Raw genomic sequence first — 13,719 nt, forward strand, 5'->3', positions numbered from 1 at the left:
TCTTTTGCGAGTTTGTTGAGTCTAGTTGCTTCTGTGTGTCAAGTCTTGTGAGTCTTATATGTTATTGTCTTTTATTGTGTTTAGTTTGTGTATGTGTTTTATCATCTATTTTTCTTGACTAATCTTACTCTTAAGTTGTTTAAAAGCATTTTTAAGACATGAGAAGGACAGATCAAATAGGCAAACAATGTTTGAGAGAAGGAAGTTGAAACCATAATCCACAGTTTCCTCAATATGCAACATCTAGTGGTGGTAATCAAAGAAGAGCCGCAATATATCTTTTAATGATGGCTTAAGGAGTTTGAATGCTTAATTTGACTATATCATGCTAAGTGCTAAATTGGACAATTTGATGCATTTGATTGAGAAATATAGGAGTGTTGATATTTTGAACTTCAATCATTTGATTTGTGACTTGTGTGGAGGCTGTCATTCTAATGATCAGCGTGTACAAGCGCAACATGTGGATCATTGTGATGAATTTGGGCATTACGATTCTTATTTTGATCAATATGATCTTAATTGGGGTAATGCTTCTGACTATGGTTGGGATAATCAAGGTGATTATAAAGATACTCCATAGTTTTATGATTACCAACCCCAATATATCCAATATGAATCAAGTCATTTTAGCAGTTAGCTATTGAAAGGTTAGCTAATGCACCTTTGTCTTGGGAGTTAGTCATAGAAGAGAAAAAGAATGAATGGGAGCTTGTTATAGAAAAATTTGCCAATCAAGTGAATTTAGATATAGAAAGGCTAACTAATGCAATTTTCAATCATTTTGATAGAGTGGAGAAAGAATAGAACACTTAGTTTCACATTTTGAAAGAACACATGACCAATTGCATAGTTTGTGTGAAATTATTTCAAATAGTGATATGCAAACTGACTCTATTGTGAATGGTAGAAATGTTGTATGTGAAACTGAATTTTATTTTGATGAAAATGATGAACCTAATTTATACTTCAATGAGGAAACATCCATTTCACATGATCATGTCTTTGGAACTAGTTTTGAACCTCAAGAGGCAATCATTAAAGACTCATATTTAATCTCTCTTGAGAAGTGTATTGCAAGTGTAGGTGCTAAGGACATTATTGCCTAAGAAAGCCATGCAGAGGATCCTTCAATAAGCTCTCAGGTGTTGCAAATGCAAGGTAATATCTATAAAACACTTGTGATTGGTAAGCCAACTTTGACTCTCTAATCATATGGATATAAGGGTCATGAGGTGGAGCCACCCTCTGTAGATCCACCACGACCTGAGTTGGTGGACTACTCTTTGATAAAACCTCCTTGATAAGGAGGGAATAAAGTCGAGATTAACGACTTTAACCAAAATGCTTGTTGGGGGGATCCAATGGTTTAGTGTTTTCTCTAGTGTTTAGTATGTTTCTGATGTTTCTTTAGTTTAACATATCCTTTATGTATTTTGTAGGTCGCAACATCAATAAGGTCTTGAATATGGTCAAATTTGCACTTTTCCTCTTGGATAAGGCATAAAGGGAGTTTCATGTTTATACTATGCATTTTAGGTATTGCATGCATTTTAAGCATTTGATGTTAATTTTAGTCTATAATGCATGTATATGTGTGTTTTGAAAGCAAATTTAAAGGACTAAAACATTAAAATAACAATTTCATAGTGGATGGCTTGTCTAGCACAAAAGTCTTGAATACTCAAAAGTTAAAGATCTAAGTACATGTACTAGAAATCTCTTTCTCTACTTTACCTTTTTTTTTTTTCTTGTCTCATCTTATTTTAGATCTCTTTTGTTCTTTTTAGGTGAAATCTCATTTGTAGACAACGGTGGTAACAATCCTTATTCTTCCTCACCTTTGTTCATTCTGCTTGTTGAACCAGACTTAGCATTGCATTGATCCTGGTAGTAAAAATCCTTATTCTTTTCCTTTGCCTTTTTTTAAAAATTTTTGGTTGAGTTCATCTCTTGTTCACTTTCTTTTACTTGATTGTGGTATTTTTTGTCTATTTTTGTGTAAATTTTTTTTAGCTATTTAGTTATTCAATTAGATATTGTGAAACTATTTGTCTATATGATTAATATGGATTTGTTTATCAATTTTAGGGATGGCTAGATTGAATTTTGACTAAACATCATTGGACATATTAGAATATGAGTTGGAATTTGATTAATTTAGACATGGATTAGGAGCGATAAAATAATCAAGAAGTAGTGTTTGCTTCAATTATTATAATTTACATTCTCTTTAAAGTAGAATAGAATATTGAAAATCCTTCTAAATTATGGATTTTGACTATTATTATATGCATTAGCAGGTACACATTGGACCTCAAAAGTGATGCTTTAATTAGCTTTATTCATATTTTTTTCATTTTTTTAAATGGGCTATATATTTGTGCTCAACCCCTCAACCTTTATACATTGAATTAGCTGCTGAAATTCATGCTATAATTCTAAATTAAGTTATTTTATAATTTTTATTTATAATAGGTTATGGATAAATTTCTTAAAAGGAAACCTGTAGAGGATCAAGTTGCTAGTGGATAAATTTCTTAAAAGGAAACAACTATAATATGTATGTAATATTATAGTTTTGCATTTTTTATTCCTTTTATGTTATAGTTTTTATTTTGTAAAAATTTTATTGTATTAAAGTTTGACCCCACTTAGTCTCGGGTCTTGGCTCTGCCACTGGGTGTTGACTTTGCTTATGTTTTGCTTCTGCTTTTCTGCTCCAGATGGTTGAGGAGAAAGAAGAAAAAAGAACGAAGAAGGAAAAAAGAAGACCAGGAAAAAAGAAAAGAAAATAAAATGTAAACTTAACACATTACCTTTGATATATTATTATTACACTCTGTTTATTCATTTAACATAGTAATTACTCGGAAAATCTTATTTCGTGTTCTGGAGCAATTTTTTTTTCCAATTAACCTCGAGAACGCCTCAAGTAAGGTTGTTCTAGGGAGAGCAAACCCCGAATAATCATGCAAATAATAGACATGCGGATCCCCATTTTTCCAATAAGAGGTCACTCGTGGTTTTTAGGACCCGGAAAAATTTGTTAGAAATGGTTTGCCCTCCGGTTTGCCAATGAGAAAGCTTGTCAAATATGTGTAATCACTTTCTTGTCAAATTGGATGATTTCCGTTCTTTGAGAGTTTTTAAACAATGAGACGGCTTTATGATTATAATACAAATCACAAGTGGGTTTAGTGTATTTTACCCTATACTTTATATGTATAGTTATATTCGCATACGAGCCGGACCTTAATCAAGCTTAAGTCTATCATGACCTAAGTTCGACTTACATTTAATTTGGCCCTAATATTTAAATCCAAAATTCTGCCCGATCTAATTAAAGTTTAGGCTTAGCAAGCTTTTTTCTCTCGTAGAGTGGACTGGGCTCGTTTAAAAATTACTTCGTACACAATCAGAATTTTGTTTCAATTTATAATCTTGGTACTGAAGAATGGGTGGGACAGGGAAATGAATTATAGGATCTTGATAGCCCTGGACCCGTTGATTGGCTCTATTTTATTATTCGATTGGGATAAAGTACTGGTACATTAATTTTGACCCAAAAATAACAAATTGAATAAATGAAAATAGGTATTCTATAGTCTGTAGTAAGAAAACGATAGGAGTTGTATTGCATCCTGGGGTTTGAAAACAAGAGAAGAAATCGGGGAAGCTGCATTTACGTACATTAGTTGCTTAAGGTTGATAAGTCTCTACGTGGAATAATTACCTCTTTGATCGCTAACTTTCATATGCTGAAAATTGACACCACTAATTACAGAAGGAAAGCAGTAGTCATATGCTGAATCTCTTAGAAATTGTTTTTCATGTGCTGAATTTTCCCCTTAATTGGTTGCTTTTACACAAAGCTTTCTACTTGCAGAAATTGCCCCCCAAGATGGTTCTTAGAGAAGTTGACTAAGAATATGAAAGCTTTGTCAATGTGGTTGATCAATACGAAACCATCATGCAGTGCATGTGGAGCTTCCTTATCGTTTAGCAAATCATTTGAGGGTTCTTATGCTTCCAAATTTGGGTGAAATGTTTGAGGGAAGCCATGTGAACTCAATCTTAATTTCTAATATTCTTGGTTGCTAAAGAATGTCCGTATTGGATAAGAGATCTTAAACGTTTAATCTTCCGATTCTTGTTAATTTGTCGATTTATCTGTTCTTTTATCAGCAATAGCTATGGATTTTTCTTGTAATATTAATTCGAGCAAATTAAGGGTTAATCAAATTTTTCTTGTTACTTTGCTATCCAACTTAAGCTTCAGCTCATAAATAGAAAATGTAATAAAAATGTGTATAATGACTATATATGCTGCAAGGGCTTGTACTCAAGTTTATACCTTGATTCAATCTATAGGAAAAAAAAGAAAAATTTGTCTTAGCTTTCCTTAGTCGGTAATATTCTTACCTCAAAAATCAATTCTTGAAATATATTGACACTGACATTATTTGATCAACCTGACAGCTTTACCAGGGAGGTTCATGAACTTATTGACGTGCATATGATGAAAAGGTTTGTGAAAAATTGGCCTTTCAACCGAAGTCAGGAGTTTTATGTAGATATGGCCTCTCAACAGCCGTCAGCTAAAGTATTGCTCCACCAATTAGGAGAATTAATGGAAATCCTGGCCTGCAAAATTGCATGTGAGATGATACAAAATTGCTCCACCAGTTAGTTTCTTGCGTCACAATAGCACTTCATTTAATCACAAGTTAACCATAGAGAAGCATTTACACATGCATAGACAAGAAAACATGCATTGGAATACTCACCCCAAAAGATAGCACGTAAATTGAGTAAGTCAAAAGGTCCCACCGGGTCCCTCAAGTCCGTTACCTCTTGTGACAGGAGATCAAGCCAACATATCATTCAAATAACTACCAAGTTGGAAATTATACTTGTCGGCAAAAATGATGCATGCGTACATGCGGAAATAAAAACGGAAATGCTGAAATGAAAACGGAACCAAAACTGTTTTGACACCTTTTTTGGTTTTAATCATAACTCAGTCTGTGGTTATCGGTTTGAGGTGTACTAGGTACCATTTCGAAGCTAAGACAAACGGATACAACTTTCATTTTGCAATGTAACTAGGTCAAAATTGTAGAAAACAGTCCCAGAAATTTGTCATCAGACTGTATGGCAGGCCTGTTTTAAATGGCCATACCTCAGTGTACACAAGTCCGATTCAGGAAATTCTAGAGGCGTTGGAAATCTGAGACATAGGGATAAAGCTTTCATGTTTTGATCAAAAGCTAGTTTGACAGGGATCATAATGAAAAATACGGCCAAACTTGCGAGATCAACATGTCCTGTTTTTCTGTTTTGGGAAAATGCCTAGTCCAAATTGCATGATTCAAATGCATGGTTTAAATGCATGATTTTCCACCTTTTGCAAGCCACAACAAACATACATTTATAGTTTAACAACATACAAAGTCACTTGAGCGAAATCTAGTCAAGAATCACCAAGAATTTTCGAAAAACAAAGTCAGGAAATTCTTTGTTCCATTCGGCCAGCACACTAGAAATTTTTCTAAACTTCTCCGACAATCCAATCAATAATATGCCACGAATCTAACTCAAATCCACTAGAGTTTCATCAATCATTAGTCCTAGGGTCTCCATAAACAATTTCCAACAAATTTAAGCGAAAAGATTCAAGCTTCAATCATCTACAACTATAGGCCAAAGCTGGAAAATTTTCCAGCCAAGGATTGCTTTGAAAGCTTGCAATTTTCCAAAAATGTGACAGCAGTCATGGCTGCCTCCAGCCGCTGTGTTGGCAGTGTTGCTGTGGATCACCACCACTTTCAGTCACAAATTTCACTAAAATGCAACTTTCCACTCAGTTTTCCGTGTAGAATCTGATCTTGATATTAGATTTTGCAAAAACAAAAAAAACAAAATTGGGTAAAAAAAAAAAAAACATACACTAGCAAGTAGAATTTGCCACAACTAATATCGAGACAAAAAAACACCAGTTTTTTTTTTTATTAGCTGTATGAGTTTAGAAAAAGCACTGTATGAGTTTAGAAACAATCACGAAACTATATCGAAATCCAATTCTGCCCCTAGTGTTTTTTCTTTTTTTTTTAATCCATATTCGTTTACATTTAGATCAAAAAATAATATAAAATAGATTTTATGCAAAAAAAAACTAAGTGAGAAACTAATTTTTAGTGAAATTTTGTGATCGAAAGTTGTGGCGGTCGATAGTAACACCGCTAGACTTCTGCCGCATTCTTGGTTAGGAAAATATGACGATGAAAAAGGAAATACGAGAGACGTTGTTCCATTTATTCCTATAATCCTTCTATTTGGTCCTCGAAGTTTGTGAGGCATGATTTTTCTTCTTGGCAAGAATACGAGTAAAAATGAGTCAAGGGACAAAAAAAATTTCATTTGTGAGGAATGAAAAATTATCATTTCATATGTGAGAGATAAAAAATTATTATTTTATATGTAAGGAATGTAAAAGGTACAAAACCAATATGTGATGAACAATTTGTTTGATTTTCGGTAGACTAATACTGTAGATCAAATTCACAAGTCAGATGGTGACTAGATTACCTGGTGCATGTGAAGCCTTCAAGTTACCATTTTTTTTCTTTTCTATTTTTTAGAGTTGAGGAAGCATTATGCAACATTTGGATAATTAGCCTATGAGATAAAAAACGGTCATTGAAGAATCATGGATCAAATGGCAAAAGAATCATACAATGATGGAGTTAGTATATTAGTTCGTTATTTATTTTAAAATGTATATTGGCCATGGCGGCAAGTTCACGTGGTCCGGTGACGGTTACTCCGATGCTGAGCTAGGACGGATCCACAAAGAAGCTGTCGACGTAAATGATCCCAACTATGAAGATCCTATTAAGAACGAAGACTGAAGATCATAAATATCATCGTCATCGTCATCGTCATCGGCTGTGATTATCAAATGTTGATCTTCTGATTTCTTTGGTTTTTAAGAACTTGGAGATGTAAATACGCCTTTAATTATACCTAGATATATGAATCTATGGTGATCTGTGATTTACCATATTAAACAAAAAAAACAAAAAAAAAAAGAATTCCAAATCCCATCTTCACCAACCTAGAAACTGATCTTCCGACTTAAAAATTCCTGCAATCTCCCCTGTCGAACAAAATTCAGCAAAAAAAGACAAGCTTAAATTGCCAAAGATTCATACAAGAAAATCCACGAAAATCAAATTTCCAATACCATTACTAACCTCCAAAGCTTCAGGATCAGACAGAAAAATCAGATTTCTAAGGAAACTCAAATCCCAGTCCAAAGAATTCTTCTGAAAACAACTCCAATTCCTCTTGAATATCCAGTTGCCCAAATTTCACCGGGCTTCTCAAGCCCAAATTTCGCAATTTCTCCAGGCTTCTTACTCGTATGACTTTCCATGGCTTCTTCTCAAGCTTCTAAGAATTCATGGCATGAAATGCCCAAAAAGCCCCTGAATGGACCGCGTCTACTTCAATAAGAGACAAGTTTGCGGCGGCACTACGACGCAGGCGTATATATTTTACTTTTAGGACTAATTTCATAGTAAAAAACTTTAAGGGACCAAATTGGTGTTAGTAAAAATATTTAGGGACTAAATTGACGATTTTTTCAAATTGTAGAGTCATAGAAGTTCATTTCTTGCCGGATAAAGTATGCAAACCCAAACAAATATTATTTGTTAGAGATGGATTATTAGAATTCAAGGTTTGGATAGGGTATTATTTGGATGATTTATTTGAAATATTTACTGTAGCACTTTTTGTAATGTGATGTATGTGCGATAAAAAGATGATTGGGATTTGTGAGAATAAATTTTGCAAACCAAATTATCTTTGTCCAAACAAATTATTTGTTTTTGGCTAATTAAGGATTTCGGCTCTATTGTTTTCCGGTTTACCGTTTTATATAAGCTTTTTTTTCCCTGAGACAAGATCTTTTTTGTTTATGTTTCATTCAGTAGTAAATATTTTTTTTCACTAATCCTATACCATTTCTTACAAGTAAAACTATATATATAAGCCTGCACACAAATTTTTAGGAAATTCCCACCCTTTTTTATTTTCCGTGTGGGACACACTTCCATTCAATCGCTTTCAAATTTAGTCACTTTCTGTGAGAATTGACAATGAGGGCTGTGCTTCAAAGTATTTATACTATTCCCACTGTCCCACCCCCATAATTTGAAAGGTGTCCCATCAGTTGGATTTAAATGAAATTACAATTTGACCCTGACATTCAGATTTGAAAATGATGTGGGATGCAACGGTAAGTGATTAGAAACATATTTTATTACTTTTCTATTGGTAGACTTTTAGAATGTGCTTTTCACTTTTAGGATATCTAAAATAAAAAGAAAACCATGATATTAACAAGGGGATGGAGGAACTTGTGTCTATGGACAGAGATTATTTGCGAAAAATTATTTAGGTGTAAAATATCACGTCTCAAGAGTTCTCTCATCTTTCTTCTTCTTTGTGATATTCTTGTTAGATATTTTCTGCACCATCCAATTTTAACATTTAACAATAATATTCACTCATGATGCGGAATGGATCAATCCTCTGTGCCATTGAGCACTTTTGTATAGAAATGCGGGACCTTTATTCCAAAAATATAAAGTTTATTTTGTGATTAATATAAGTTAAGAATCGTTTTGGAAAAAAAAATAATATTCACTCGTAACTGTTACATGCATGTACTTAGAGAGCCTAAAGGTGAAAGTTCATATGCACTTCCATCATGTCAATTTCAATCCGTAGTCTCTTTTCTTTTCTTTTCTTTTCTTTTTTTGTTAACTAATTGGATAGGACAATGCTACAGTGCCTATAGTTATGGTAACGATATTAAGGAAACCTGTTATTACAGGTTTCTATTACCTTTAGTGACAGATCCAATTTTTTAGCGACTTTTTAAATATTATATTACAATAATTAATATTAACTTTAGTAAGTTTTTAATTAAAACTAGTAAGTTTATGCCTGAAAGATAAGTTTTAGTCAAAATAGAAATTTACACTTTGAGTAATTTAATTTACTTATTATTTGACAAAATTTACTTATGGTTGAATCAAACTTACTAATACTAAAAGTAAAAAATGTTCATATTTAAGTAAAAAAGTTACCGGTTTCTGAAAACGATTTTGGGTTCTGAAACACTTCCGGGTATCATCTCTTTAAAGTCATCTGCCTTCTTATTACTTAGTTCTTAGTTCCAACGATACAATTGAATTCCCAGGCAAAGGATTCCACTTTAGTCCACACTTTCTCTTGGTTTCAATTGCATAAATTTTCTCACTTCCAAATTTTCATCTTCAGTTCCCACTTTCCCTCTATCCTTTCTCATCGATCGGTTGTTTTTGGGTGCTGCCATATGCGGATACAATAAAAGGGTTAGCGACGGTGGTAGCCAATCAAAGAGAGCAGTGCCGAGGTTAGTCCATCATGTCCACTTGAAATCGTTTGATTATATTGCTGTAATTTATTTATATTTCATTTGTTTTGTTTGTCAAGATTTTCTTACGAAATCAAGGCTGAGTATTTGAAGATTTTATTGCAATTTTGGGGCTGAAAATGTCCACTGAAACATCTAGGAAATGGTTGTAGTTTTGATTGTCTACGGGTAAAATATGGTTAATAGCCATATGAAACATCTAGGAAAGGACTTGAGACTAGGCGTTTAAGTTAAATGTGATTAATTTGTGAATGCATATAAGATGTTTGGTGAAATGTCAAAGAGAAATTTCTGTGTTATGATTGCTACTCGGTGCGAAGGCATTTTTTCTGTGTTATGATTGCTACTCGGTGCGAAAGGACTGAGAAGTGTAAGAATTTTTTCTGCCTGCAGTTCCACACTATTCTGGTCCATTGCCGCTGCAAGACCCCTGTTTGATGGTATAAATGATTACTCATTTTAGAAAGAAAGAAAGAAAGTAATTGTAATACTATAGCATGAATTTGAAATCTGCTCAGGAATGAAACAATAATATTATCACCATCAGATCAAGTGCCTGACCAATTGATGAAAGTTATTTGTCCACCAAATACTTTGTAACATGCTAACATTTATGTGCACATTAACATAAAGTACATGCCTATTAGCTCATGAGTGTGTGTACATGAACAAAAATCAAATGCCAAGTTTTTATTTCCCCCCTTTATTTATCTGCACATGCACCTTTTGGTTATCCATCGATCTGGTATAGATATTCCCCAGTTCCTTATAAAAGTCATGGTTCATGTCCCTAATCAACTTCTTAAACAGAGGAAGATTATAATGTCAAAGATAAAACTACTGATGACAAAGCAATGCAATGAATACTTTTCCACTAGCTCATGGATTCCGGATATAATTGTTAGCATAGCTAAAGCAAGTGACTTCAAGGCTCTAGGGAAAGTGGTGCAGGAGATACGAATAAGTACCACAACAAAAACTAAACTAATTCTTGTTTCAAATGACCACTATTGCCTATGTTTTAATAATGCATTAATTTAAGATTAAAGAAAGGTTACATGATTAATGGCTATCTTTTCCAGCATTAGTAATCCAATAAACTAATCCAGACCACTCTCCCTCCAATAAAAGCTTTCGGATAGTCAAAACAGAAAAGTTCCAATTAAATATCCTTTTTCAAATCTTTACTGATGCTCATAAGTAGGATCTTTGATTTTTTTTTTTGAGCCAAATTATCCTCCAATATAACAGCATTCTCGGCTACAGGGCTAAAAGGCAGTAAATTTCATTTTAATCGTAACTTCCTGCAGCTTTGGCGGTCAGATTTTACATACAATTATTTCTGACCAAAATTTATGTATTTCATGCATGTTGAAAAGATCCCTTTTGTATTAGTGATGATTTATTCTTGTTTTGAAAATTCTATTCAACAATTAACCGCATAATTTTGCTACACAAAATATACTACAATACTCTAAACTCCTGCAAAAGTGCCCGCATACAACAGTTTAGTTGAACGATTTTAGCTGACATGAAAGTGAAATAATAAAGAAAGATCAAGAAAATTAAATACAGACCTGTGAATCTCTGTCTTCAGTTTCCAATTACCTGCTGCTTGTTGCTCTGTGCTTGATGGAATGATTCAGAGACTAAAAGAGCGCTTCTATGAAGAAAAAGTTTTTTTTTTTTTTGGGCAAGGAATATTCCAATATAATCAGATTTAACTAAATGCCTTAATAGACAAGAATGTGATTGCTAGAGTTGTTACTTTAATAAAGGAAAAGAGCAGAGAAGGAAAAAAGGACTTGACAGTGCAGGCTATACGATCCTCCCCAAGGGAACCCAAGCCCCTTTAAATTCAAGAAAGGAAGATTATGAAATTGGGACAAAGTGTAATTCCTCAGCTGAAGCTAACTCAGGGGTCCCCTGTCCGCCCTTTTTCTTTTTGAAATGGTCCCTTGATCAACAGGTTTGGCGGCAGGACAGCTAATGGTCAGAAGAGTTTTGGGAAAATTTTGGACATCGGAACCGTATTATATTACATGGGATTGAATCTCCCCCTTCTTCTTGGTTCAAGGGAAACTGAAACAAAATAGGAAACAGTGTTGCAAGATATCTAGGTAAAAGTATTCATTTCTCTTTTGTTGATAATATTGATCATCTACTTCAAACTGTTTGTTCTTACTCCTAAAGCTAGTATTGTTGGTTTACTGGGCACAGAAGGTTTGGACTCTCTAGGATTCTTGGGGTTCTGCTTTTGTATGGCGGCCATATGCTTTGTTTTTTATTTTATTACTTATTAAATCTCATATCATTCTTAGATATTTGAGAATATTACTAGATAAATTTAATATTGTCTTGATGATTGGAGAAGGGTGGTTTGGTTTCTCTGAGTTGTTGTTGTGGCTTTCAGCCTTATTCTGGTTTTTTATACTTATATTCTCAAAATTGGTACAGGTGGTTTACTATAGAAATGTTCCTCGCATGGCTTGTTCTGCTGCTAAAGCTTAGGGACTTGAAGCACGCATACGTTTTACTGTTATTATTGTCATCATTTGGTTATTTCCGCTTCCAAATATGCTAAAACTGAAAGTCATGTTCTTTTTCAGGACTGGATATCTCAACGGGATGGAATAAGTGAAAGGAAGCAGGGAAGATTAGCATTAATCATGGAATTCCATATGGATGGTTCTAGTTAAACATGGGGTGCATCGGACACAGTCTCGCTTTTGGTCTTAGTTGTTATAGCCTTATAGGTGTTTTCTGATTGCGCTACTACTCTTGTAGTTGTGACCCTCTCACATTTTGTTCAGCTTAGTCAGGGACTATTATGCAGTAGTTGTTCTAATGCTTAACCATGAAAAACCTCAGTGGTTTTATATAAGCAGCTACTTACTACATGCTACATTTTGCTGTAAAGTACTAAAGGGATTTGCCCTTACCACATTAATAGCGGTGTAACATCCATTCTGTCGTAGGAGCACATACTCTTATTTATTTCTGCGAGCATTAGAAGTTCCTTTTTATCCATTCGTTTCGGTGCGACCAAAAATAAAGTGTGTTGCTTTCCTATATAGACTGACGGCACTTTTATGAGAGAGCATCGGCCTTTGTGAAGTTAAGTGCTGTGATTTCCTCAGTAACCGATTAGCAGAAGTCCAAACAAATAGTATCTTCCCACGTCCTCTACGAATAAACAAGTAATCCACCTTTCTATTTAATGACAATCTGCCATTAGGAATAATGGGACAAACTAGTTTCGACTTTCTTTGTCCATTTATCGTAACCGAGGAAACAATAATTGTGGGGGTCTCATAAATACCTTCAATGAATCCGTAAAAAGGCTACCAGCTTTAGGTACTATGAATTCTTTGGCATAAAGAAATCCAAGCGTTACTAGTGCATCGACCTTTCCTACTCTAACTAAAATTAATAGCTAATAAAAGTCACCTTTGTTCTTATCTCTTGAATTCTTAACTGTTTCAAAATTTAATAAAGAATTCTATCACAACCACAACACTTTTGAATTCAAAACTACAAAAAGGCCTATCCTTTTTTTTTAAAATTTTGGGTTAAAGTTAGCAAAAGTTCTACTTATTTTCACCTTTCTTGTAAAAAATATTTTTTGTTGCAATTTCAAATTTTAGTTATTCATTCGACACTAGTACGGGCATAGATACGGATTAAGCAACCAGTTTGAGGAATAATATTTTTTATTATAAAATTAATTTGAATTGAATTAATAATTTGATATTTTCACAATAAAGTGTAATTTTTTTGTCATTTTTCAAAAAAATTTAAGAAATCTATATTTTAGCAATTGTTGTCCTTAAAATTGTCTTAATTGAAGTTCCGATATCAATACTCTATTCAAATGTAAATATTCAACCTAAGTAACAAAATAAATGATAACTTAACAAACGAAATATGCGTTCAATTGATCGTGTTCGAACTACATATTCTGTTAATGGTTAGTATATATGAAATTGTACTTTCCATTTGTAGAAAATTAATATGCATTTTATATCTACTAACGAATAAATTACCTATGTTTTGAACAAATCAAACCTAAACTTATGGTGTGATATGTATATAGTTGCTCACATTTATACTTATGCCATCATCCTTTCTTCCACTTGCTTTTTAGTAGTGCAAATTTCTTTTGATTATATTTAGGGGTGGTAATTTTCGATACGACCTGAAAATACAATATGAACCTAACACGA

At 33.5% G+C, this 13,719-nt stretch overlaps 1 long non-coding RNA gene across 2 annotated transcripts; it reads left to right on the forward strand.

Annotated features, from left to right (window-relative positions):
• Positions 1–9,276: 9,276 nt before the first annotated feature.
• Positions 9,277–12,461, forward strand: LOC113765429. Of its 2 annotated transcripts, XR_003467716.1 has the most exons (4): positions 9,277–9,472; positions 9,887–9,933; positions 11,463–11,613; positions 12,103–12,461. It is a non-coding gene; the product is annotated as an uncharacterized LOC113765429 (long non-coding RNA). The 2 variants fall into 2 exon arrangements; XR_003467717.1 differs by lacking the exon at positions 9,887–9,933.
• Positions 12,462–13,719: the final 1,258 nt, after the last annotated feature.

The sequence above is a fragment of the Coffea eugenioides genome, chromosome 3, assembly GCF_003713205.1.
Source record: "Coffea eugenioides isolate CCC68of chromosome 3, Ceug_1.0, whole genome shotgun sequence".
Lineage (NCBI taxonomy): Eukaryota > Viridiplantae > Streptophyta > Magnoliopsida > Gentianales > Rubiaceae > Coffea > Coffea eugenioides.